The sequence below is a fragment of the Phalangium opilio genome, unplaced genomic scaffold (assembly GCF_054372755.1).
Source record: "Phalangium opilio isolate 3A_F unplaced genomic scaffold, DU_Popi_V2 ptg000060l_1, whole genome shotgun sequence".
NCBI lineage: Eukaryota > Metazoa > Arthropoda > Arachnida > Opiliones > Phalangiidae > Phalangium > Phalangium opilio.
This window is the reverse complement of record NW_028324177.1, coordinates 5,836,990-5,862,488: the sequence shown is the minus strand read 5'-3', so window position 1 is coordinate 5,862,488 and position 25,499 is coordinate 5,836,990. Positions and strand designations below refer to the sequence as shown.

At 43.6% G+C, this 25,499-nt stretch overlaps 18 non-coding genes across 18 annotated transcripts; 11 read left to right on the top strand and 7 right to left on the bottom strand.

Moving 5' to 3' along the window:
• Window positions 1–642: 642 nt before the first annotated feature.
• TRNAV-AAC (transfer RNA valine (anticodon AAC)) lies at window positions 643–715 on the bottom strand. The gene has a single exon. It is a non-coding gene; the product is annotated as a tRNA-Val (tRNA).
• Window positions 716–1,389: 674 nt separating this feature from the next.
• On the bottom strand, window positions 1,390–1,462 carry TRNAV-CAC (transfer RNA valine (anticodon CAC)). The gene has a single exon. It is a non-coding gene; the product is annotated as a tRNA-Val (tRNA).
• Window positions 1,463–1,684: 222 nt separating this feature from the next.
• On the bottom strand, window positions 1,685–1,757 carry TRNAV-CAC (transfer RNA valine (anticodon CAC)). The gene has a single exon. It is a non-coding gene; the product is annotated as a tRNA-Val (tRNA).
• A 3,569-nt stretch (window positions 1,758–5,326) lies between these two features.
• On the top strand, window positions 5,327–5,448 carry TRNAL-CAA (transfer RNA leucine (anticodon CAA)). Its single transcript has 2 exons — window positions 5,327–5,364; window positions 5,403–5,448. It is a non-coding gene; the product is annotated as a tRNA-Leu (tRNA).
• A 6,270-nt stretch (window positions 5,449–11,718) lies between these two features.
• TRNAL-CAA (transfer RNA leucine (anticodon CAA)) lies at window positions 11,719–11,840 on the top strand. Its single transcript has 2 exons — window positions 11,719–11,756; window positions 11,795–11,840. It is a non-coding gene; the product is annotated as a tRNA-Leu (tRNA).
• Window positions 11,841–12,470: 630 nt separating this feature from the next.
• On the top strand, window positions 12,471–12,592 carry TRNAL-CAA (transfer RNA leucine (anticodon CAA)). The gene is made up of 2 exons: window positions 12,471–12,508; window positions 12,547–12,592. It is a non-coding gene; the product is annotated as a tRNA-Leu (tRNA).
• Window positions 12,593–14,348: 1,756 nt separating this feature from the next.
• On the top strand, window positions 14,349–14,470 carry TRNAL-CAA (transfer RNA leucine (anticodon CAA)). The gene is made up of 2 exons: window positions 14,349–14,386; window positions 14,425–14,470. It is a non-coding gene; the product is annotated as a tRNA-Leu (tRNA).
• A 253-nt stretch (window positions 14,471–14,723) lies between these two features.
• TRNAL-CAA (transfer RNA leucine (anticodon CAA)) lies at window positions 14,724–14,845 on the top strand. Its single transcript has 2 exons — window positions 14,724–14,761; window positions 14,800–14,845. It is a non-coding gene; the product is annotated as a tRNA-Leu (tRNA).
• A 66-nt stretch (window positions 14,846–14,911) lies between these two features.
• On the top strand, window positions 14,912–15,033 carry TRNAL-CAA (transfer RNA leucine (anticodon CAA)). The gene is made up of 2 exons: window positions 14,912–14,949; window positions 14,988–15,033. It is a non-coding gene; the product is annotated as a tRNA-Leu (tRNA).
• A 1,003-nt stretch (window positions 15,034–16,036) lies between these two features.
• On the top strand, window positions 16,037–16,158 carry TRNAL-CAA (transfer RNA leucine (anticodon CAA)). Its single transcript has 2 exons — window positions 16,037–16,074; window positions 16,113–16,158. It is a non-coding gene; the product is annotated as a tRNA-Leu (tRNA).
• Window positions 16,159–16,599: 441 nt separating this feature from the next.
• On the top strand, window positions 16,600–16,721 carry TRNAL-CAA (transfer RNA leucine (anticodon CAA)). Its single transcript has 2 exons — window positions 16,600–16,637; window positions 16,676–16,721. It is a non-coding gene; the product is annotated as a tRNA-Leu (tRNA).
• Window positions 16,722–17,537: 816 nt separating this feature from the next.
• Window positions 17,538–17,659, top strand: TRNAL-CAA (transfer RNA leucine (anticodon CAA)). Its single transcript has 2 exons — window positions 17,538–17,575; window positions 17,614–17,659. It is a non-coding gene; the product is annotated as a tRNA-Leu (tRNA).
• A 440-nt stretch (window positions 17,660–18,099) lies between these two features.
• On the top strand, window positions 18,100–18,221 carry TRNAL-CAA (transfer RNA leucine (anticodon CAA)). The gene is made up of 2 exons: window positions 18,100–18,137; window positions 18,176–18,221. It is a non-coding gene; the product is annotated as a tRNA-Leu (tRNA).
• An 884-nt stretch (window positions 18,222–19,105) lies between these two features.
• On the bottom strand, window positions 19,106–19,227 carry TRNAL-CAA (transfer RNA leucine (anticodon CAA)). Its single transcript has 2 exons — window positions 19,190–19,227; window positions 19,106–19,151 (listed from the first exon to the last, which is right to left on the bottom strand). It is a non-coding gene; the product is annotated as a tRNA-Leu (tRNA).
• Window positions 19,228–20,230: 1,003 nt separating this feature from the next.
• On the bottom strand, window positions 20,231–20,352 carry TRNAL-CAA (transfer RNA leucine (anticodon CAA)). The gene is made up of 2 exons: window positions 20,315–20,352; window positions 20,231–20,276 (listed from the first exon to the last, which is right to left on the bottom strand). It is a non-coding gene; the product is annotated as a tRNA-Leu (tRNA).
• Window positions 20,353–23,229: 2,877 nt separating this feature from the next.
• On the bottom strand, window positions 23,230–23,351 carry TRNAL-CAA (transfer RNA leucine (anticodon CAA)). Its single transcript has 2 exons — window positions 23,314–23,351; window positions 23,230–23,275 (listed from the first exon to the last, which is right to left on the bottom strand). It is a non-coding gene; the product is annotated as a tRNA-Leu (tRNA).
• A 1,566-nt stretch (window positions 23,352–24,917) lies between these two features.
• Window positions 24,918–25,039, bottom strand: TRNAL-CAA (transfer RNA leucine (anticodon CAA)). The gene is made up of 2 exons: window positions 25,002–25,039; window positions 24,918–24,963 (listed from the first exon to the last, which is right to left on the bottom strand). It is a non-coding gene; the product is annotated as a tRNA-Leu (tRNA).
• A 203-nt stretch (window positions 25,040–25,242) lies between these two features.
• On the top strand, window positions 25,243–25,365 carry TRNAL-CAA (transfer RNA leucine (anticodon CAA)). The gene is made up of 2 exons: window positions 25,243–25,280; window positions 25,320–25,365. It is a non-coding gene; the product is annotated as a tRNA-Leu (tRNA).
• Window positions 25,366–25,499: the final 134 nt, after the last annotated feature.

Sequence of the window (25,499 nt, the reverse complement as noted above, 5' to 3'; positions counted from 1 at the left end):
GGCATATTTTTACAGAGATGTTTTTGGTGAGATTCTGAGTTTTTCAAGAGATCTAGCTTATTATTATGCCCAATCACGATGGTCAAAACATGTATCTACCAGGGCTCGAAACTTGGACCATCCGCGTGTGAAGCGGACGCGATAACCACTACACCATATATAAGGCCTCTCACTGAGTTTTCCAAAAGATCTAGCTTCTTTTTATGCCCAATCACGATTGTAAAAACATGTATCTTCCAGGCCTCGAACCTGGGACCTTTCGCGAGTTAGGCGGACTTGACAACCACTACACCATAGATACATAGTAGTAGTGAGTTTTCCAAGAGATCTAGCTTATTTTATTGTCCAATCACGATGGTAAAAATATGTATTTTCCAGGTCTCGAACTTGAGACCATCCGCGTGTTAGGCGGACGTGATAACCACTACACCATATATAAGTGCTCTCACTGAGTTTTTCAAGAGATCTAGCTTATTTTTATGCCCAATCACTATGGTCAAAACATGTATCTACCAGGTCTCGAACCTGGGACCTACCGCGTGTGAAGCGGAGGTCATAACCACTACACAATAGATACGTTGTAATTCAGGGTTTTTCAAGAGATCTAGCTTATTATTATGCCCAATCACTATGGTCAAAACATGTATCTACCAGGTCTCGAACCTGGGACCTTCCGCGTGTTAGGCGGACGTGATAACCACTACACCATGGATACGTAACTACACCATTGATACGTAGTAATTCTGAGTTTTTCAAGAGATCTAGCTTATTTTTATGCCCAATCACGATGGTCAAAACATGTATCTACCAAGGCTCGAACTCGGGACCTTCCGCGTGTTAGGCGGACGTGATAACCACTACACCATGGATACGTAACTACACCATAGATACGTAGTAATTCTGGGTTTTTCAAGAGATATAGCTTCTTTTTATGCCCAATCACGATTGTAAAAACCTGTATCTTCCAGGCCTCGAACCTGGGACCTTCCGCGAGTTACGCGGACTTGATAACCACTACACCATAGATTCATATTAATAGTGAGTTTTCCATGAGATCTAGCTTATTTTATTGTCCAATCACGATGGTAAAAACATGTATCTTCCAGGTCTCGAACTTCGGACGTTCCGCGTGTTAGGCGGACGTGATAACCACTACACCATATATAAGTGCTCTCACTGAGTTTTTCAAGAGATCTAGCTTATTTTTATGCCCAATCACTATGGTCAAAACATGTATCTACCAGGTCTCGAACCTGGGACCTACCGCGTGTTAGGCGGAAGTGATTACCACTACACCATCGATACGTAACTACACGGTAGATACGTAGTAATTCTGGGTTTTTCAAGAGATCTAGCTTATTTTTATGCCCAAGCACGAGGGTCAAAACTTGTATCTACCAGGGCTCGAACCTGGGACCTTCCGCGTGTGAAGCGGAGGTCATAACCACTACACAATAGATACGTTGTAATTCAGGGTTTTTCAAGAGATCTAGCTTATTATTATGCCCAATCACTATGGTCAAAACATGTATCTACCAGGTCTCGAACCTGGGACCTTCCGCGTGTTAGGCGGACTTGATAACCACTACACAATAGATACGTAACTACACCATAGATACGTAGTAATTCTGGGGTTTTCAAGAGATCTTGCTTATTTTTATGCCCAATCACGATGGTCAAAACTTGTATCTACCAGGGTTCGAACCTGGGACCTTCCGCGTGTGAAGCGGACGTGATAACCACTACACCATAGAAACGTAACTACACCATAGACACGTAGTAATTCTGAGTTTTTCAAGAGATCTAGCTTATTTTTATGCCCAATCACTTTGGTCAAAACATGTATCTACCTGGCCTCGAACCTGAGACCTTCCGCGTGTTAGGCGGACGTGATAAACACTACACCATAGATACGTAACTACACCATAGACACGTAGTAATTCTGAGTTTTTCAAGAGATCTAGCTTATTATTATGCCCAATCACGATGGTCAAAACATGTATCTACCAAGGCTCGAACCTGGGACCTTCCGCGTGTGAAACGGACTTGATAACCAATAAACCATATATAAGTGATATAACTGAGTTTTCCAAAAGATCTAGCTAATTTTAAAACGTCCAAATTACACAAAACGACGTCAGGATGGCCGAGCGGTCTAAGGCGAGAGACGCAAGGGTTCTAAGTTTCATTGGTCCACGATGTGAATCTGTGCTACTGGTCCTCAATTGAGGGCTTGGGTTCGAATCAAACTTCTGACACGATATTTTGTATGAAAATAAATGGATGAGATGTAATTTTAAAACGTCCAAATTACACAAAACCACGTCAGGATGGCCGAGCGGTCTAAAGCGACACACTCAAGGGGCTTAGCTTCCTTCGTTCACGATGTGAATCTGTGTTTTCTGGTCCTTGTATGAGGGCGTGGGTTCGAATCCCACTTCTAACACGATATTTTTTATGAAAATAACTGGATGAGATGTAATTTTAAAACGTCCAAATTGCATAACACCACGGCAGGATGGCCGAGCGGTCTTAGGCGCTAGACTCAAGGGGCTTAGCTTCCTTCGTTCACGATGTGAATCTGTGTATTCTGGTCCTCGTATGAGGGCGTGGGTTCGAATCCCGCTTCTGACACGATATTTTTTATGAAAATAACTGTATGAGATGTTATTTTAAAACGTCCAAATTGCATAACACCACGTCAGGATGGCCGAGCGGTCCTAGGCGCTAGACTCAAGGGGCTTAGCTTCATCGTTCACGATGTGGATCTGTGTATTCTGGTCCTCGCATGAGGGCGTGGGTTCGAATCCCACTTCTGATACGATATTCTTTATGAAAATAACTGGATGAGATGTAATATTAAAACGTCCAAATTACACAAAACTACGTCAGGATGGCAGAGCGGTCTAGGTCGCCAGACTCAAGGGGCTTAGCTTCCTTCGTTCACGAAGTGAATCTGTGTATTCTGGTCCTCGTATGAGGGCGTGGGTTCGAATCCCACTTCTGACACGATATTTTTTATGAAAATAACTGGATGAGATGTAATTTTAAAACGTCCAAATTACACAAAACCACGTCAGGATGGCCGAGCGGTCTAAGGCGCCAGACTCAAGGGGCTTAGCTTCCTTCGTTCACGAAGTGAATCTGTGTATTCTGGTCCTCGTATGAGGGCGTTCGTTCGAAACCAACTTCTGACACGATATTTTTTAGGAAAATAAATGGATGAGATGTAATTTTAAAACGTCCAAATTACACAATACCACGTCAGGATGGCCGAGCGTTCTAAGGCGCCAGACTCAAGGGGTGTAACTTCCTTCGTTCACGATGTGAATCTGTGAATTCTAGTTCTGCTTTGGGGGCGCGGGATCGAATATCACTTCGAACACGATATGTTTTATGAAAATAACTGGAGGAGATGTAATTTTAAACGTCTAAATTACTTAAAACCACGTCAGGATTTCCGAGCGGTCTTAGGCGCTAGACTCAAGGGGCTTAGCTTCCTTCGTTCACGATGTGAATCTGTGTATTCTGGTCCTCGTATGAGGGCGTGGGTTCGAATCCCGCTTCTGACACGATATTTTTTATGAAAATAACTGTATGAGATGTTATTTTAAAACGTCCAAATTGCATAACACCACGTCAGGATGGCCGAGCGGTCCTAGGCGCTAGACTCAAGGGGCTTAGCTTCATCGTTCACGATGTGGATCTGTGTATTCTGGTCCTCGTATGAGGGCGTGGGTTCGAATCCCACTTCTGATACGATATTCTTTATGAAAATAACTGGATGAGATGTAATATTAAAACGTCCAAATTACACAAAACTACGTCAGGATGGCAGAGCGGTCTAAGTCGCCAGACTCAAGGGGCTTAGCTTCCTTCGTTCACGAAGTGAATCTGTGTATTCTGGTCCTCGTATGAGGGCGTGGGTTCGAATCCCAATTCTGACACGATATTTTTTATGAAAATAACTGGATGAGATGTAATTTTAAAACGTCCAAATTACACAAAACCACGTCAGGATGGCCGAGCGGTCTAAGGCGCCAGACTCAAGGGGCTTAGCTTCCTTCGTTCACGAAGTGAATCTGTGTATTCTGGTCCTCGTATGAGGGCGTTCGTTCGAAACCAACTTCTGACACGATATTTTTTAGGAAAATAAATGGATGAGATGTAATTTTAAAACGTCCAAATTACACAATACCACGTCAGGATGGCCGAGCGTTCTAAGGCGCCAGACTCAAGGGGTGTAACTTCCTTCGTTCACGATGTGAATCTGTGAATTCTAGTTCTGCTTTGGGGGCGCGGGATCGAATATCACTTCGAACACGATATGTTTTATGAAAATAACTGGAGGAGATGTAATTTTAAACGTCTAAATTACTTAAAACCACGTCAGGATTTCCGAGCGGTCTTAGGCGCTAGACTCAAGGGGCTTAGCTTCCTTCGTTCACGATGTGAATCTGTGTATTCTGGTCCTCGTATGAGGGCGTGGGTTCGAATCCCGCTTCTGACACGATATTTTTTATGAAAATAACTGTATGAGATGTTATTTTAAAACGTCCAAATTGCATAACACCACGTCAGGATGGCCGAGCGGTCCTAGGCGCTAGACTCAAGGGGCTTAGCTTCATCGTTCACGATGTGGATCTGTGTATTCTGGTCCTCGTATGAGGGCGTGGGTTCGAATCCCACTTCTGATACGATATTCTTTATGAAAATAACTGGATGAGATGTAATATTAAAACGTCCAAATTACACAAAACTACGTCAGGATGGCAGAGCGGTCTAAGTCGCCAGACTCAAGGGGCTTAGCTTCCTTCGTTCACGAAGTGAATCTGTGTATTCTGGTCCTCGTATGAGGGCGTGGGTTCGAATCCCAATTCTGACACGATATTTTTTATGAAAATAACTGGATGAGATGTAATTTTAAAACGTCCAAATTACACAAAACCACGTCAGGATGGCCGAGCGGTCTAAGGCGCCAGACTCAAGGGGCTTAGCTTCCTTCGTTCACGAAGTGAATCTGTGTATTCTGGTCCTCGTATGAGGGCGTGGGTTCGAAACCAACTTCTGACACGATATTTTTTAGGAAAATAAATGGATGAGATGTAATTTTAAAACGTCCAAATTACACAATACCACGTCAGGATGGCCGAGCGTTCTAAGGCGCCAGACTCAAGGGGTGTAACTTCCTTCGTTCACGATGTGAATCTGTGAATTCTAGTTCTGCTTTGGGGGCGCGGGATCGAATATCACTTCGAACACGATATGTTTTATGAAAATAACTGGAGGAGATGTAATTTTAAACGTCTAAATTACTTAAAACCACGTCAGGATGGCCGAGCGGTCTAAGGCGCCAGACTCAAGGGGCTTAGTTCCCTTCGTTCACGAAGTGAATCTGTGTATTCTGGTCCTCGTATGAGGGCGTGGGTTCGAAACCCACTTCTGACACGATATTTTTTATGAAAATAACTGTATGAGATGTAATTTTAAAACGTCCAAATTGCATAACACCACGTCAGGATGGCCGAGCGGTCTTAGGCGCTAGACTCAAGAGGCTTTGCTTCATCGTTCACGATGTGGATCAGTGTATTCTGGTCCTCGTATGAGGGCGTGGGTTCGAATCCCACTTCTGATACGATATTCTTTATGAAAATAACTGGAGGATATGTAATTTTAAACGTCCAAATTACACAAAACCACGTCAGGATGGCTGAGCGGTCTAAGGCGACAGACACAAGGGTTGTTAGTTTCATTGGTTTACGATGTATATCTGTGTATTGTGGTCCTCGTTTGAGGGCGTGGGTTCGAATCCCACTTCTGACACGATATGTTTTATGAAAATAACTGGAGGATATGTGTTGTATGTTGTATACATATAAAAAACCTTTTGGCCTATTCCACTGATAACGAAACGGTATAAAAGAAATCTACGTTGTAAGCCTCGGGGCAGTCTAACGCGAACTCGGAAGCGATGTGAACTATATTTTATTGTACTCTTCTATTCATTGACCAAGTAATAAATACCAGTATTTTAGTTATTACATCTGCAGTATTTCCTCCCACAATACACAACAAATTGGCGACGGAGACGAGATATTTAATACTGGATAGATTTTAGATAACGTCGCGAGGTATTAAATAAAGCGCGAGGTTTTACGAAAGTCGCGAGATTAAATAAGTTGAAGTCGGTTGTCAAAGTTACGCACGGACACACATCTCAAGTACAACAGTCGTATTTTGCCGAGATACGTACCCACCACGACACTATGGAATCATTCAGCTACTTTGGATCCTTTAACAGCAAAGTCGAGTCATGGTCATTATACTCCGAGAGATTGAACCAGTTCTTCATCGTCACAAACGTCACGACGGAAGAGATGAAGAGAGCTCAACTACTGACATTCATCGGGGCCGAGACGTATGGAACTCTAAGAAACATAGTCTCGCCGACGAACCCAAAGGATAAGACATACAAAGAACTGATTGACGCCCTTGCCACGCACTTCAACCCAGTACCTTCCGAGATAATACAACGATACAAGTTCAACATGCGAGAAAGACAAGCCGGGGAGACTATAGCCATTTACATATCCGAACTACGCAAAATGACTGAATTTTGTAATTACGGAACATCGCTAGACGACATGTTACGAGACCGTTTAGTTTGTGGATGCCGTGATGATGCTCTACAGAAGAGGTTACTTTCCGAAGACAACCTGACGTTAGCCAAAGCTATTCAAATTGCCCAAGCAATGGAAACAGCGAGTCGCAACCTTCTCGACATTAAAAGTCAAGTAGCACCACCATCAACGGAAAGTGTAAATGCTATCTCAATACTGCACCGGAAGAAGAGGTCGAAAAGAAGAAATACTAATCAGCAATCGCACCAGAATCAATCCAATGGTTATCAGAAGCAGTCTCAGAAATCACAAGAAAGACAGCATTTTAAATGTTCCCGATGTAACGACGCAGGACATTCCTCACCTGACTGTCCATTTCGTGAATCAAAGTGCCACAAATGCACGAAGCTGGGTCATATTTCGAGAGCTTGCCGGTCCAATCCAGGAAGATCGAATACAAACCAGATCAATCATCAAGTTTCAAGAGCCGAAGACGAAATCATTCGTCAAGATTCGAGATATGACGTATTTCCGGAATACGTACTACAAGAATAACGAATTAATCACCTTGATGATTCGCACCAGAATAGCAAACTTCCAGAACCATATCAGATTACTGTTACAATCAACAATCAAAACTTCAAAATGGAGGTCGATACCGGTTCTGCATACTCACTTCTGCCAAGTAGCAAAGTACAAGATCTCTTGAAGATATATGAATTGAAACCTCTCAACATGAAGCTTACGTCGTTCTCTGGTCACGAAGTCGACGTAGCTGGAGTCATTTATCCTAAAGTCACGTTCAAAAATGAAGAAGATGTACTTCCTTTAGTCATTTATTGCGGTGAAGGTCCAACACTGTGTGGAAGAACTTGGACATCGTCACGTTTGCCGATACTTCAAAATGGAGTCCAGCCTCAACTATCAAGAGTTTCTCATGTCAAGCAGACACCGGAATGTAATGCCATTCTGGATAAACACGAAGAACTCTTCAATGACCAATTGGGATGTCTCAAGGATGTCAAGGTTCAATTGTACCGGAAAACTGATATTCAGCCTGTTTTTCATAAAGCTAGATCAGTACCATATGCACTCAAGGATAAAGTTGAGGAAGAGCTAAAAAGGATGGAAGACGCTGGAATAATTACCCAGATCCCATTCGCAAGTTTCGCAGCATCGATAGTTCCAGTACGAAAACCGAATGGAAAGGTCAGAATTTGCGGTGACTTTAGCGTAACGACGAACACGATCATAGATGCAGACAAGTACCCGCTTCCTAAGGTGGAAGATATATTTGCGAAGATGTCCGGATGTACAGTCTTTTCAAGAATCGGCGTGAAAGATGCATACAGTCAACTTCAGCTCGATGATGAATCCAAGAAGCTTACAGTAATTAACACATCGAGAGGCCTATTTGAATATAACAGACTCCCGTTTGGTGTTTCTTCCGCTTCCGCTATTTTCCAGAAACATATGGAAATCCTTCTGGCAGATCACAAATCAGTCTCACCATATCAAAATGACATTCTCTTGGGAGGCATCGATTGTCAAGACCATAACGAGAAACTTGATAAACTATTAACTACGCTGCGCTCAAACGGACTGAAGCTTGGTGGAGACAAATGCCAATTCATGTGTTCAAGCTTGGATTTCCTTGGTTACCATTTGGACAAAGATGGACTTCATCCTCAAACCTGTAAAATGAAAGCGACCATGGATGCGCCGGAACCAAATAATCTCGAGGAATTGCGCTCCTTCATTGGATTTCTCAATTACTATTCGAAATTTATTCCGAACCAAGCCACAGAACTTTCTCCTCTCTACGATCTCATGAAGAAAACATCTAACTGGGAATGGACTGAACTACACAAACAAGCGTTCGCTAATGCCAAGAATCTACTAGCAAGATCAAACTTCCTAACGCAGTTCGATCCGAAGAAAGACATTCGATTGGCATGCGACGCGTCACCACGAGGAATTGGAGCAGTAATATCCCACGTAGTCGAAAACAACGAGTATCCTATTGCATTTGCTTCCAGAACATTGGCACCTGCTGAGACGAATTACTCTCAACTTGAGCGCGAAGCTTTGTCTCTTGTTTTCGGGGTAACGAAGTTCCGGGACTACTTGCTTGGACGAAGATTCACGTTGGTGACAGACCATCAGCCTCTTATCTATCTGCTATCGGAGAAGAAGCCTATACCTCAAATGGCTGCAGCAAGGCTTCAAAGATGGGCCTTGACTCTATCAGCGTATCGATACACCATCGAATACAAGAAAGGACTTCTTCATGCCAATGCTGATGCGCTTAGCCGACTACCTATACAAGTACCACAAGCAGAACCTCCACTACCAGTAGAGTCAGTCTTACTCATTCAGCAACTAGATTCCGAACCAATCACTTCAAAGCAAATTGAAGCCGAAATGAAGAATGACCACACCTTAACGATAGTCCTACAACAGCTAAGAAATGGATGGAAATCATCACATACAACTGGAGAATTCGAACCATACTACAAACGACGTTTGGACCTAACAACAGTTGGCAATCTACTCTTGATGGGAAGAAGAATCATCATTCCAGGAAATCTACGCAAATCCATGCTTCAAAATCTTCACGACACGCATCAAGGAATGGTGAAAATGAAGGCTGTCGCACGATCAACATTTTGGTGGCCTAAACTAGACAAGGACATTGAAAACATCGTACGAGAATGTACAACATGTCAAGCTGTAGCGTCCGATCCAATCAAGACGTTCATTCCATGGCCAGTTCCTGATCGTCCTTGGCAGAGAGTTCATATGGACTTTGCGGGACCCGTGGAAAATAAAATGCTTTTCATAGTCGTAGATGCTAAATCCAAGTGGATGGAATGTGAAGTTGTTAATTCCACATCAACAGAAACTGTTATCAGAAGCTTAAGACCGATGATCGCAAGATTTGGAATAATGAATACTCTTGTGTCGGATAACGCTACATGCTTCACCAGTTCAGAGTTCTCATCTTTCATCAAAAGCTACGGAATTAATCATCTGAAGATAGCACCATATCACCCTCAATCGAATGGCCAAGCCGAAAGAACTGTCCGCATCGTCAAGGGTTCCTTGAAGAAGCTATCGGGAAGAACAAGTTCAGAAACTGAAATAATTGAAATGGGTTTGGACGTATTCAGAGTAGGCACTCTCGAGGAACGAATCAGCAAAATATTAATGCGGTATCGAAGAACTCCATTATCTAATGGAAAGTCACCTGCAGAATTGCACCTGGGTTATAACATCACGACTGAAATCGATTTATGTTATCCTAAATCGAATAATCGGAAACAACAGTATCCAGAAGCCGTGAGCCATGAACGACATCATGCAGTCAACAAACCTGTCCACGTTCGCAATTTCAGTAGAGGACCAAAATGGGTTCCTGGCCACGTAACCAGATGCATTGGGAATAACATGTACGAAGTACAGGTTGCTGATCGCATCATGAGAAAACACGACAATCAGCTTCGATCGAGATTCGTATCCAGACCAGATCCGACACTCAATCCACAATCCAATGAATTGGTTTACCCATCAGTTCCTGAAACTACCACAGTGGACGTACCAGCCGTAATACGAAAACACAGACGCCTTGCACCTGTCCAGATGAGACCCACAGCTAACCATGATGTCAACGAAGAACAACAAAAACCCATGCTCATGCCAATTCCGAAGTCGACCATTCTGTGACCGAAGTACCTAATGAAGTTCCTCCTATCACAGACAATCTTGGAGCAGCTCTACCACAGCAATCTACAACAATTAGCAATTCCAATATCACTCAGCAGAAAGTCGCCCAGCAACCAAGAAGATCGGATCGCATTAAGAAGCCTGTTTCTAGATTGGGACTTTAAAATTAAAAAGGGGGTAGTGTTGTATGTTGTATACATATAAAAAACCTTTTGGCCTATTCCACTGATAACGAAACGGTATAAAAGAAATCTACGTTGTAAGCCTCGGGGCAGTCTAACGCGAACTCGGAAGCGATGTAAACTATATTTTATTGTACTCTTCTATTCATTGACCAAGTAATAAATACCAGTATTTTAGTTATTACATCTGCAGTATTTCCTCCCACAATACTCAACAATATGTAATTTTAAACGTCCAAATTACGTTAAACCACGTCAGGATGGCCGAGCGGTCTAAGGCGAGAGAGGCAAGCGTTCTAAGTTTCATTGGTTCACGATGTGAACCTGTGTATTCTGGTCCTCGTTTGAGGGCGTGGGTTCGAATTCCACTTCTGATACGACATTTTGTATGAAAATAAATGGATGAGATGTAATTTGAAAACGTCCAAATTGCACAAAACCGCGTCAGGATGGCCGAGCGGTCTGAGGCACCAGACTGAACGGGCTCAGCTTCCTTCGTTCACGATGTGAATCTAATTATTCTGGTCCTTATATGAGGGCGTGGGCTCGAATCCCACTTCTGACACGAAATTTTGATGAAAATAACTGGATGAGATGTAATTTTAAAACGCCCAAATTGCATAACACCACGTCAGGATGGCCGAGCGGTCTTAGGCGCTAGACCCAAGGGGCTTTGCTTCATCGTTCACGATGTGAATCAGTGTATTCTAGTCCTCCTTTGAGGGTGCGGGATCGAATATCACTTCGAACACGATATTTTTTATGAAAATAACTGGATGAGATGTAATTTTAAAACGTCCAAATTGCATAACACCACGTCAGGATGACCGCGCGGTCTTAGGCGCTAGATTAATGGGGCTTAGCTTCCTTCGTTCACGATGTGAATCTGTTTATTCGGGTCCTTGTATGAGGGCGTAGGTTCGAATCCCACTTCTGACACGAAATTTTGATGAAAATAAAGGATGAGATGTGATTTTAAAACGTCCAAATTACACAAAACCGCGTCAGGATGGCCGAGCGGTCTTAGGCGCTAGACTCAAGGGGCTTTGCTTCATCGTTCACGATGTGAATCTGTGTATCCTGGTCCTCGTATGAGGGCGTGGGTTCGAATCCCACTTCTGACACGATATTTTTTATGAAAATAACTGGAGGAGATGTAGTTTTATAACGTCCAAATTACAGAAAACCATGTCAGGATGGCCGAGCGGTCTAAGGCGCCAGGCTCAAGGGGCTTAGCTTTCTTCGTGCACGATGTGAATCTGTGTATTCTGGTCCTCGTGTGAGGGCGTGGGTTCGAATCCCACTTCTGACACGATATTTTTTATAAAAATAAATGGATGAGATGTAATTTTAAAACGTCCAAATTACAGAAAACCACGTCAGGATGAACGAGCGGTCTAAGGCGAGAGTCGCAAGGGTTCTAAGTTTTATTGGTCCACGATGTGAATCTGTGTATTCTGGTCCTCAATTTAGGGCTTGGGTTCGAATCCCACTTCTGACACGATATTTTGTATGAAAATAAATGGATGAGATGTAATTTTAAAACGTCCAAATTACACCAAACCACGTTAGGATGGCCGAGCGGTCTAAAGCGACAGACTCAAGGGGCTTAGCTTCCTTCGTTCACGATATGAATCTGTGTATTCTGGTCCTTGTATGAGGGCGTGGGTTCGAATCCCACTTCTAACTCGATATTTTTTATGAAAATAACTGGATGAGATGTAATTTTAAAACGTCCAAATTGCATAACACCACGTCAGGATGGCCGAGCGGTCTTAGGCGCTAGACTCAGGGGGCTTTGCTTCATCGTTCACGATGTGAATCTGTGTATTCTGGTCCTCGTATGAGGGCGTGGGTTCCAATCCCATTTCTGACACGATATTCTTTATGAAAATAACTGGATGAGATGTAATTTTAAAACGTCAAAATTACACAAAACTACGTCAGGATGGCCGAGCGGTCTAAAGCGCCAGACTCAAGGGGCTTAGCTTCTTTCGTTTACGAAGTGAATCTGTGTATTCTGGTCCTCGTACGAGGGCGTGGGTTCGAATCCCACTTCTGACACGATATTTTTTATGAAAATAAATGGATGAGATGTAATTTTAAAACGTCCAAATTACACAATACCACGTCAGGATGGCCGAGCGTTCTAAGGCGCCAGACTCAATGGGTGTAACTTCCTTCGTTCACGATGTGAATCTGTGAATTCTAGTCCTTGTTTGAGGGCGCGGGATCGAATATCACTTCGAACACGATATGTTTTATGAAAATAACTGGAGGAGATGTAATTTTAAACGTCTAAATTACTTAAAACCACGTCAGGATGGCCGAGCGGTCTAAGGCGCCAGACTCAAGGGGCTTAGCTTCCTTCGTTCGCGATGTGAATCTGTGTATTCTAGTCCTCGTTTGAGGGCGTGGGTTCGAATCTCACTTCTGACACGATATGTTTTTTGAAAATAACTGGAGGAGATGTAATTTTAAACTTCCAAATTACATAAAACCACGTCAGGATGGCCGAGCGATCTAAGCCACAAACTGAACGGGCTTAGCTTCCTTCGTTCACGTTGTGAATCTGTGTATTCTGGTCCTCGTATGAGGGCGTGGGTTCGAATTCCACTTCCGACACGATATTTTTTATGAAAATAAATGGATGTGATATAATTTTTAAACGTCCAAATTACACAAAAGCACGTCAGGATGGCCGAGAGGTCTAAGGCGACAGACTCAAGGGTTGTTATTTCATTGGTTCACGATGTGAATCTGTTTATTCTGGTCCTCGTATGAGGGCGTGGGTTCGAATCCCACTTCTGACACGATATTTTTTATGAAAATAAATGGATGAGATGTAATTTTTAAACGTCCAAATTACACAAAAGCACGTCAGGATGGCCGAGCGGTCTAAGGCGACAGACTCAAGGGTTGTTAGTTTCATTGGTTCACGATGTATATCTGTGTATTCTGGTCCTCGTTTGAGGGCGTGGGTTCGAATCCCACTTCTAACACGATATGTTTTATGAAAATAGGTGGAGGAGATGTAACTTTAAACGTCCAAATTACATAAAACCACGTCAGGATGGCCGAGCAGTCTAAGGCGAGAGACGCAAGGGTTCTAAGTTATTGGTCCACGATGTGAATCTGGGTATTCTGGTCCTCAATTGAGGGCTTGGGTTCGAATCCAACTTCTGACACGATATTTTGTATGAAAATAAATGGATGAGATGTAATTTTAAAACGTCCAAATTACACAAAACCACGTTAGGATGGCCGAGCGGTCTAAAGCGACAGACTCAAGGGGCTTAGCTTCCTTCGTTCACGATATGAATCTGTGTATTCTGGTCCTTGTATGATGGCGTGGGTTCGAATCCCACTTCTAACACGATATTTTTTATGAAAATAACTGGATGAGATGTAATTTTAAAACGTCCAAATTGCATAACACCACGTAAGGATGGCCGAGCGGTCTAAGGCGACAGACTCAAGGGTTGTTAGTTTCATTGGTTCACGATGTATATCTGTGTATTCTGGTCCTCGTATGAGGGCGTGGGTTCGAATCCCACTTCTGACACGATATTTTTTATGAAAATAACTGGATGAGATGTATTTTTAAAACGTCCAAATTACACAAAACCACGTCAGGATGGCCGAGCGGTCTAAGGCGAGAGACGCAAGGGTTGTAAGTTTCATTGGTCCACCATGTGAATCTGTGTATTCTGGTCCTCAATTGAGGGCTTGGGTTCGAATCCCACTTCTGACACGATATTTTGTATGAAAATAAAAGGATGAGATGTAATTTTAAAACGTCCAAATTACTAAAAACCACGTCAGGATGGCCGAGCGGTCTAAGGCGCCAGACTCAAGGGGCTTAGCTTCCATCGTTCCCGATGTGAATCTGTGTATTCTGGTCCTCGTATGAGGGCGTGGGTTCGAATCCCACTTCTGACACGATATTTTTTATGAAAATAACTGTATGAGATGTAATTTTAAAACGTCCAAATTGCATAACACAACGTCAGGATGGCCGAGCGGTCTTAGGCGCTAGACTCAAGGGGCTTTGCTTCATCGTTCACGATGTGGATCTGTGTATTCTGGTCCTTGTATGAGGGCGTGGGTTCGAATCCCACTTCTGATACGATATTCTTTATGAAAATAACTGGATGAGATGTAATTTTAAAACGTCCAAATTACACAAAACCACGTCAGGATGGCCGAGCGGTCTAAGGCGCCAGACTCAAGGGGCTTAGCTTCCTTCGTTCATGATAAGAATCTGTGTATTCTGGTCCTTGTATGAGGGCGTGGGTTCGAATCCCACTTCTGACACGATATTTTGTATGAAAATAACTGGATGAGATGTAATTTTATAACGTCCAAATTACAGAAAACCACGTCAGGATGGCCGAGCGGTCTAAGGCGCCAGACTCAAGGGGCTTAGCTTCCTTCGTTCACGATGTGAATCTGTGTATTCTGGTCCTCGTATGAGGGCGTGGGTTCGAATCCCACTTCTGACACGATATTTTTTATGAAAATAACTGTATGAGATGTAATTTTAAAACGTCCAAATTGCATAACACCACGTCAGGATGGCCGAGCGGTCTTAGGCGCTAGACTCAAGGGGCTTAGCTTCCTTCGTTCACGATGTGAATCTGTGTATTCTGGTCCTCGTATGAGGGCGTGGGTTCGAATACCACTTCTGACACGATATTTTTTATGAAAATAACTGTATGAGATGTAATTTTAAAACGTCCAAATTGCATAACACCACGTCAGGATGACCGAGCGGTCTTAGGCGCTAGACTCAAGGGGCTCTGCTACATCGTTCACGATGTGGATCTGTGTATTCTGGTCATCGTATGAGGGCGTGGGTTCGAATCCCACTTCTGACACGATATTCTTTATGAAAATAACTGGATGAGATGTAATTTTAAAACGTCCAAATTACACAAAACCATGTCAGGATGGCCGAGCGGTCTAAGGCGCGAGACTCAAGGGGCTTAGCTTTCTTCTTTCACGAAGTGAATCTGAGTATTCTGGTCCTCGTATGAGGGCGTGGGTTCGAAACCCACTTCTGAAACGATGTTTTTTTGGAAAATAAATGTATGAGATGTAATTTTAAAACGTCCAAATTACACAATACCACGTCAGGATGGCCGAGCGGTCTAAGGCGCCAGACTCAAGGGGCTTAGCTTCCTTCGTTTACGAAGTGAATCTGTGTATTCTGGTCGTCGTATGAGGGCGTGGGTTCGAAACCCACTTCTGACACGATGTTTTTTAGGAAAATAAATGGATGAGATGTAATTTTAAACGTCCAAATTACATAAAACCACGTCAGGATGGCCGAGCGGTCTAAGCCACAAACTGAACGGGCTTAGCTTCCTTCGTTCACGATGTGAATCTGTGTATTCTGGTCCTCGTATGAGGGCGTGAGTTCGAATCCCACTTCTGACACGATATTCTTTATGAAAATAACTGGATGAGATGTAATTTTAAAACGTCCAAATTACACAAAACCACGTCAGGATGGCCGAGCGGTCTAAGGCGCCAGACTCAAGGGGCTTAGCTTCCTTCGTTCACGATGTGAATCTGTGTATTCTGGTCCTCGTATGAGGGCGTGGGTTCGAATCCCACTTCTGACACGATACTTTTTATGAAAATAACTGGATGAGATGTAATTTTAAAACGTCCAAATTACACAAAACCACGTCAGGATGGAAGATCGGTCTAAGGCGCGAGACTCAAGGGGCTTAGCTTCCTTCGTTCACGATGTGAATCTGTGTATTCTGGTCCTCGTATGAGGGCGTGGGTTCGAATCCCACTTCTGACACGATATTTTTTATGAAAATAACTGTATGAGATGTAATTTTAAAACGTCCAAATTGCATAACACCACGTCAGGATGGCCGAGCGGTCTTAGGCGCTAGACTCAAGGGGCTTTGCTACATCGTTCACGATGTGGATCTGTGTATTCTGGTCATCGTATGAGGGCGTGGGTTCGAATCCCACTTTTGACACGATATTCTTTATGAAAATAACTGGATGAGATGTAATTTTAAAACGTCCAAATTACACAAAACCACGTCAGGATGGCCGAGCGGTCTAAGGCGTCAGACTCAAGGGGCTTAGCTTCCTTCGTTCACGAAGTGAATCTGTGTATTCTGGTCCTCGTATGAGGGCGTGGGTTCGAATCCCACTTCTGACACGATATTTTTTATGAAAATAACTGGATGAGATGTAATTTTAAAACGTCCAAATTACACAAAACCACGTCAGGATGGCCGAGCGGTCTAAGGCGCGAGACTCAAGGGGCTTAGCTTCCTTCTTTCACGAAGTGAATCTGTGTACTCTGGTCCTCGTATGAGGGCGTGGGTTCGAAACCCACTTCTGAAACGATATTTTTTTGGAAAATAAATGTATGAGATGTAATTTTAAAACGTCCAAATTACACAATACCACGTCAGGATGGCCGAGCGGTCGAAGGCGCCAGACTCAAGGGGCTTAGCTTCCTTCGTTTACGAAGTGAATCTGTGTATTCTGGTCGTCGTTTGAGGGCGTGGGTTCGAAACCCACTTCTGACACGATGTTTTTTAGGAAAATAAATGGATGAGATGTAATTTTAAACGTCCAAATTACATAAAACCACGTCAGGATGGCCGAGCGGTCTAAGCCACAAACTGAACGGGCTTAGCTTCCTTCGTTCACGATGTGAATCTGTGTATTCTGGTCCTCGTATGAGGGCGTGGGTTCGAATCCCACTCCTGCCACGATATTTTTTAGGAAAATAACTGGATGAGATGTAATTTTAAAACGTCCAAACTACACAAAACCGCGTCAGGGTGACCGAGCGGTCTAAGGCACCAGACTGAACGGGCTTAGCTTCCTTCGTTCACGATGTGAATCTGTTTATTCTGGTCCTTGTATGAGGGCGTGGGTTTGAATCCCACTTCTGACACGATATTTTTTATGAAAATAACTGGATGATATGTAATTTTAAAACGTCCAAATTGCATAACACCACGTCAGGATGGCCGAGCGGTCTAAGGCGCCAGACTCAAGGGGCTTAGCTTCCTTCGTTCACGAAGTGAATCTGTGTATTCTGGTCCTCGTATGAGGGCGTGGGTTCGAAACCCACTTCTGACACGAAATTTTTTTGGAAAATAAATGTATGAGATGTAATTTTAAAACGTCCAAATTGCATAACACCACGTCAGGATGGCCGAGCGGTCTTAGGCGCTAGACTCAAGGGGCTTTGCTTCATCGTTCACGATGTGAATCAGTGTATTCTAGCCCTACTTTGATCGCGCGGGATCGAATATCACTTCGAACACGATATTTTTTATGAAAATAACTGGATGAGATGTAATTTTAAAACGTCCAAATTGCATAACACCACGTCAGGATGGCCGAGCGGTCTTAGGCGCTAGACTCAAGGGGCTTTGCTACATCGTTCACGATGTGGATCTGTGTATTCTGGTCATCGTATGAGGGCGTGGGTTCGAATCCCACTTCTGACACGATATTCTTTATGAAAATAACTGGATGAGATGTAATTTTAAAACGTCCAAATTACACAAAACCACGTCAGGATGGCCGAGCGGTCTAAGGCGCCAGACTCAAGGGGCTTAGCTTCCTTCGTTCACGAAGTGAATCTGTGTATTCTGGTCCTCGTATGAGGGCGTGGGTTCGAATCCCACTTCTGACACGATATTTGTTATGAAAATAACTGGATGAGATGTAATTTTAAAACGTCCAAATAACACAGAACGGCGTAAGAATGGCCGAGCGGTCTAAGCCACAAACTGAACGGGCTTAGCTTCCTTCGTTCACGATGTGAATCTGTGTATTCTGGTCGTCGTATGAGGGCGTGGGTTCGAAACCCACTTCTGACACGATATTTTTTAGGAAAATAAATGGATGAGATGTAATTTTAAACGTCCAAATTACATAAAACCACGTCAGGATGGCCAAGCGGTCTAAGGCACCAGATTGAACGGGCTTAGCTTCCTTCGTTCACGATGTGAATCTGTTTATTCTGGTCCTTGTATGAGGGCGTGGGTTCGAATCCTACTTCTGACACGAAATTTTGATGAAAATTACAGGATGATATGTAATATTAAAACGTCCAAATTGCATAACACCACGTCAGGATGGCCGAGCGTTCTTAGGCGTTTAAAATTACATCTCCTCCAGTTATTTTCATAAAACATATCGTGTCAGAAGTGGGATACGAACCCACGCCCTCATACAAGGACCAGAATAAACAGATTCACATCGTGAACGAAGGAAGCTAAACCTCTTGAGTCTGGCGCCTTAGAACGCTCGGCCATCCTGACGTGGTATTGTGTAATTTGGACGTTTTAAAATTACATCTCATCCAGTTATTTTCATAAAAAATATCGTGTTCGAAGTGATATTCGATCCCGCGCCCTCAAAGGAGGGCTAGAACACACTGATTCACATCGTGAACGATGAAGCAAAGCCACTTGAGTCTAGCGCCTAAGACCGCTCGGCCATCCTGACATGGTGTTATGCAATTTGGACGTTTTAAAATTACATCTCATCCAGTTATTTTCATAAAAAATATCGTGTCAGAAGTGGGATTCGAACCCACGCCCTCATACGAGGACCAGAATTCACAGATTCACATCGTGAACGAATGAAGCTAAGCCCTTTGAGTCTGTCGCCTTAGACCGCTCGGCCATCCTGACGTGGTTTTGTGTAATTTGGACGTTTTAAAATTACATCTCATCCATTTACTTTCATACAAAATATCGTGCCAGAAGTGGGATTCGAACCCACACCCTCATACGAGGACCTGAATACACAGATTCACATCGTGAACGAAGGAAGCTAAGCCCCTTGAGTCTGTCGCCTAAGACTGCTCGACCATCCTCACGCGGTTTTGTGTAATTTGGACGTTTTAAAATTACATCTCATCCAGTTATTTTCCTAAAAAAATATCGTGGCAGAAGTGGGATTCGAACCCACACCCTCATACGAGGACCAGAATACACAGATTCACATCGTGAAAGAAGGAAGCTAAGCCCCTTGAGTCTGTCGCCTAAGACTGCTCGACCATCCTGACGCGATTTTATGTAATTTGGACGTTTTAAAATTACATCTCATCCAGTTATTTTCATAAAATTATCGTGTCAGAAGTGGGATTCGAACCCATGCCATCATACGAGGACCTGAATACACAGATTCACATCGTGAACGAAGGAAGCTTAACCCCTTGAGTCTGGCGCCTTAGAACGCTCGGCCATCCTGACGTGGTATTGTGTAATTTGGACGTTTTAAAATTACATCTCATCCAGTTATTTTCATAAAAAATATCGTGTTCGAAGTTATATTCGATCCCGCGCCCTCCAAGGAGGACTAGGATACACTGATCTACATCGTGAACGATGAGCAAAGCCCCTTGAGTCTAGCGCCTAAGACCGCTCGGCCATCCTGACGTGGTGTTATGCAATTTGGACGTTTTAAAATTACATCTCATCCAGTTATTTTCATAAAAAATATCGTGTTCGAAGTTATATTCGATCCCGCGCCCTCCAAGGAGGACTAGGATGCACTGATCCACATCGTGAACGATGAAGCAAAGCCCCTTGAGTCTAGCGCCTAAGACCGCTCGGCCATCCTGACGTGGTGTTATGCAATTTGGACGTTTTAAAATTACATCTCATCCAGTTATTTTCATAAAATATATCGTGTCAGAAGTGGGATTCGAACCCACGCCCTCATACGAGGACCAGAATACACAGATTCACATCGTGAACGAAGGAAGCTAAGCCCCTTGAGTCTGGCGCCTTAGACCGCTCGGCCATCCTGACGCGGTTTTGTGTAATTTGGACGTTATAAAAGTACATCTCATCCATTTATTTTCATACAAAATATCGTGTCAGAAGTGGGATTCGAACCCACGCCCTCATACGAGGACCAGAATACACAGATCCACATCGTGAACGAAGGAAGCTAAACCCCTTGAGTCTGGTGCCTTAGAACGCTCGGCCATCCTGGCGTGGTATTGTGTAATTTGGACGTTTTAAAATTACATCTCATCCAGTTACTTTCATCAAAATTTCGTGTCAGGAGTGGGATTCGAATCCACGCCCTCATACAAGGACCAGAATAAACAGATTCACATCGTGAACGAAGAAAGCTAAGCCCGTTCAGTCTGGCGCCTTAGACCGCTCGGCCATCCTGAAGCGGTTTTGTGTAATTTGGACGTTTTAAAATTACATCTCATCCAGTTATTTTCATAAAGAATATCGTGTCAGAATTGCGATTCGAACCCACGCCCTCATACGAGGACCAGAATACACAGATATACATCGTAAACCAATGAAACTAACAACCCTTGAGTCTGTCGCCTTAGACCGCTCGGCCATCCTGACGTGGTTTTATGTAATTTGGACGTTTAAAATTACATCTCCTCCAGTTATTTTCATAAAACATATCGTGTCAGAAGTAAGATTCGAACCCACGCCCTCATACGAGGACCAGAATACACAGATTCACATCGTGAACGAAGGAAGCTATGCCCCTTGAGTCTGGCGCCTTAGACCGCTCGGCCATCCTGACGTGGTTTTCTGTAATTTGGACGTTTTAAAATTACATCTCATCCAGTTATTTTCATAAAAATATCGTGTTCGAAGTGGTATTCGATCCCGCGCCCTCAAAGGAGGACTAGAATACACTGATTCACATCGTGAACGAGGAAGCAAAGCCCCTTGAGTCTAGCGCCTAAAACTGCTCGGCCATCCTGACGTGGTTTTATGTAATTTGGACGTTTAAAATTACATCTTCTCCAGTTATTTTCATAAAACATATCGTGTCAGAAGTAAGATTCGAACCCACGCCCTCATACGAGGACCAGAATACACAGATTCACATCGTGAACGAAGGAAGCTAAGCCCCTTGAGTCTGGCGCCTTAGACCGCTCGGCCATCCTGACATGGTTTTGTGTAATTTGGACGTTTTAAAATTACATCTCATGCAGTTATTTTCATAAAAAATATCGTGACAGAAGTAGGATTCGAACCCACGCCCTCATACGAGGACCAGAATACACAGATCCACATCGTGAACGATGAAGCAAAGCCCCTCGAGTCTAGCGCCTAAGACCGCTCGGCCATCCTGACGTGGTGTTACGCAATTTGGACGTTTTAAAATTACATTTCATCCAGTTATTATCATAAAATTATCGTGTCAGAAGTGGGTTTCGAACCCATGCCATCATACGAGGACCTGAATACACAGATTCACATCGTGAACGAAGGAAGCTTAACCCCTTGAGTCTGGCGCCTTAGAACGCTCGGCCATCCTGACGTGGTTTTGCGTAATTTGGACGTTTTAAAATTACATCTCATCCAGTTATTTTCATAAAAAATATCGTGTTCGAAGATATTTTCGATCCCGCGCCCTCCAAGGAGGACTAGGATACACTGATCCACATCGTGAACGATGAAGCAAAGCCCCTTGAGTCTAGCGCCTAAGACCGCTCGGCCATCCTGACGTGGTGTTATGCAATTTGGACGTTTTAAAATTACATCTCATCCAGTTATTTTCATAAAAAATATCGTGTTCGAAGTTATATTCGATCCCGCGCCCTCCAAGGAGGACTAGGATGCACTGATCCACATCGTGAACGATGAAGCAAAGCCCCTTGAGTCTAGCGCCTAAGACCGCTCGGCCATCCTGACGTGGTGTTATGCAATTTGCACGTTTTAAAATTACATCTCATCCAGTTATTTTCATAAAATATATCGTGTCAGAAGTGGGATTCGAACCCACGCCCTCAAACGAGGACCAGAATACACATATTCACATCGTGAACGAAGGAAGCTAAACCCCTTGAGTCTGGCGCCTTAGAACGCTCGGCCATCCTGGCGTGGTATTGTGTAATTTGGACGTTTTAAAATTTCATTTCATCCAGTTACTTTCATCAAAACTTCGTATCAGGAGTGGGATTCGAATCCACGCCCTCAAACAAGGACCGGAATAAACAGATTCACATCGTGAACGAAGGAAGCTAAGCCCGTTCAGTCTGGTGCCCTAGACCGCTCGGCCATCCTGAAGCGGTTTTGTGTAGTTTGGACGTTTTAAAATTACATCTCATCCAGTTATTTTCATAAAAAATATCGTGTCAGAAGTGGGATTCGAACCCACGCCCTCATACGAGGACCAGAATACACAGATTCACATCGTGAACGAAGGAAGCTAAGCCCGTTCAGTCTGGCGCCTTAGACCGCTCGGCCATCCTGAAGCGGTTTTGTGTAATTTGGACGTTTTAAAATTACATCTCATCCAGTTATTTTCATAAAGAATATCGTGTCAGAATTGCGATTCGAACCCACGCCCTCATACGAGGACCAGAATACACAGATATACATCGTAAACCAATGAAACTAACAACCCTTGAGTCTGTCGCCTTAGACCGCTCGGCCATCCTGACGTGGTTTTATGTAATTTGGACGTTTAAAATTACATCTCCTCCAGTTATTTTCATAAAACATAGCGTGTCAGAAGTAAGATTCGAACCCACGCCCTCATACAAGGACCGGAATACACAGATTCACATCGTGAACGAAGGAAGCTAAGCCCCTTGAGTCTGTCGCCTAAAACTGCTCGGCCATCCTGACGTGGTGTTATGCAATTTGGACGTTTTAAAATTACATCTCATCCAGTTATTTTCATAAAAAAAATCGTGTCAGAAGTGGGATTCGAACCCACGCCCTCACAAGAGGACCAGAATACACGGATTCACTTCGTGAACGAAGGAAGCTAAGCCCCTTGAGTCTGGCGCCTTAGACCGCTCGGCCATCCTGACATGGTTTTGTGTAATTTGGACGTTTTAAAATTACATCTCATGCAGTTATTTTCATAAAAATATCGTGACAGAAGTAGGATTCGAACCCACGCCCTCATACGAGGACCAGAATACACAGATCCACATCGTGAACGAAGGAAGCTTAACCCCTTGAGTCTGGCGCCTTAGAACGCTCGGCCATCCTGACGTGGTTTTGCGTAATTTGGACGTTTTAAAATTACATCTCATCCAGTTATTTTCATAAAAAATATCGTGTTCGAAGATATTTTCGATCCCGCGCCCTCCAAGGAGGACTAGGATACACTGATCCACATCGTGAACGATGAAGCAAAGCCCCTTGAGTCTAGCGCCTAAGACCGCTCGGCCATCCTGACGTGGTGTTATGCAATTTGGACGTTTTAAAATTACATCTCATCCAGTTATTTTCATAAAAAATATCGTGTTCGAAGTTATATTCGATCCCGCGCCCTCCAAGGAGGACTAGGATGCACTGATCCACATCGTGAACGATGAAGCAAAGCCCCTTGAGTCTAGCGCCTAAGACCGCTCGGCCATCCTGACGTGGTGTTATGCAATTTGCACGTTTTAAAATTACATCTCATCCAGTTATTTTCATAAAATATATCGTGTCAGAAGTGGGATTCGAACCCACGCCCTCAAACGAGGACCAGAATACACATATTCACATCGTGAACGAAGGAAGCTAAACCCCTTGAGTCTGGCGCCTTAGAACGCTCGGCCATCCTGGCGTGGTATTGTGTAATTTGGACGTTTTAAAATTTCATTTCATCCAGTTACTTTCATCAAAACTTCGTATCAGGAGTGGGATTCGAATCCACGCCCTCAAACAAGGACCGGAATAAACAGATTCACATCGTGAACGAAGGAAGCTAAGCCCGTTCAGTCTGGTGCCCTAGACCGCTCGGCCATCCTGAAGCGGTTTTGTGTAGTTTGGACGTTTTAAAATTACATCTCATCCAGTTATTTTCATAAAAAATATCGTGTCAGAAGTGGGATTCGAACCCACGCCCTCATACGAGGACCAGAATACACAGATTCACATCGTGAACGAAGGAAGCTAAGCCCGTTCAGTCTGGCGCCTTAGACCGCTCGGCCATCCTGAAGCGGTTTTGTGTAATTTGGACGTTTTAAAATTACATCTCATCCAGTTATTTTCATAAAGAATATCGTGTCAGAATTGCGATTCGAACCCACGCCCTCATACGAGGACCAGAATACACAGATATACATCGTAAACCAATGAAACTAACAACCCTTGAGTCTGTCGCCTTAGACCGCTCGGCCATCCTGACGTGGTTTTATGTAATTTGGACGTTTAAAATTACATCTCCTCCAGTTATTTTCATAAAACATAGCGTGTCAGAAGTAAGATTCGAACCCACGCCCTCATACAAGGACCGGAATACACAGATTCACATCGTGAACGAAGGAAGCTAAGCCCCTTGAGTCTGTCGCCTAAAACTGCTCGGCCATCCTGACGTGGTGTTATGCAATTTGGACGTTTTAAAATTACATCTCATCCAGTTATTTTCATAAAAAAAATCGTGTCAGAAGTGGGATTCGAACCCACGCCCTCACAAGAGGACCAGAATACACGGATTCACTTCGTGAACGAAGGAAGCTAAGCCCCTTGAGTCTGGCGCTTTAGACCGCTCGGCCATCCTGACGTGCTTTTGTGTAATTTGGACGTTTTAAAATAACATCTCATCCATTTATTTTCATAAAAAATATCGTGTCAGAAGTGGGATTCGAACCCACGCCCTCATTTCACATAAGGGCGTGGGTTCGAATCCCACTTCTAACACGATATTTTTTATGAAAATAACTGGATGAGATGTTATTTTAAAACGTCCAAATTACACAAAAGCACGTCAGGATGGCCGAGCGGTCTAAGGCGACAGACTCAAGGGTTGTTAGTTTCATTGGTTCACGATGTATATCTGTGTATTCTGGTCCTCGTTTGAGGGCGTGGGTTCGAATCCCACTTCTGACACGATATGTTTTATGAAAATAGGTGGAGGAGATGTAATTTTAAACGTCCAAATTACATAAAGCCGCGTCAGGATGGCCGAGCGGTCTAAGGCGAGAGACGCAAGGGGCTTAGCTTCCTTCGTTCACGATGTGAAT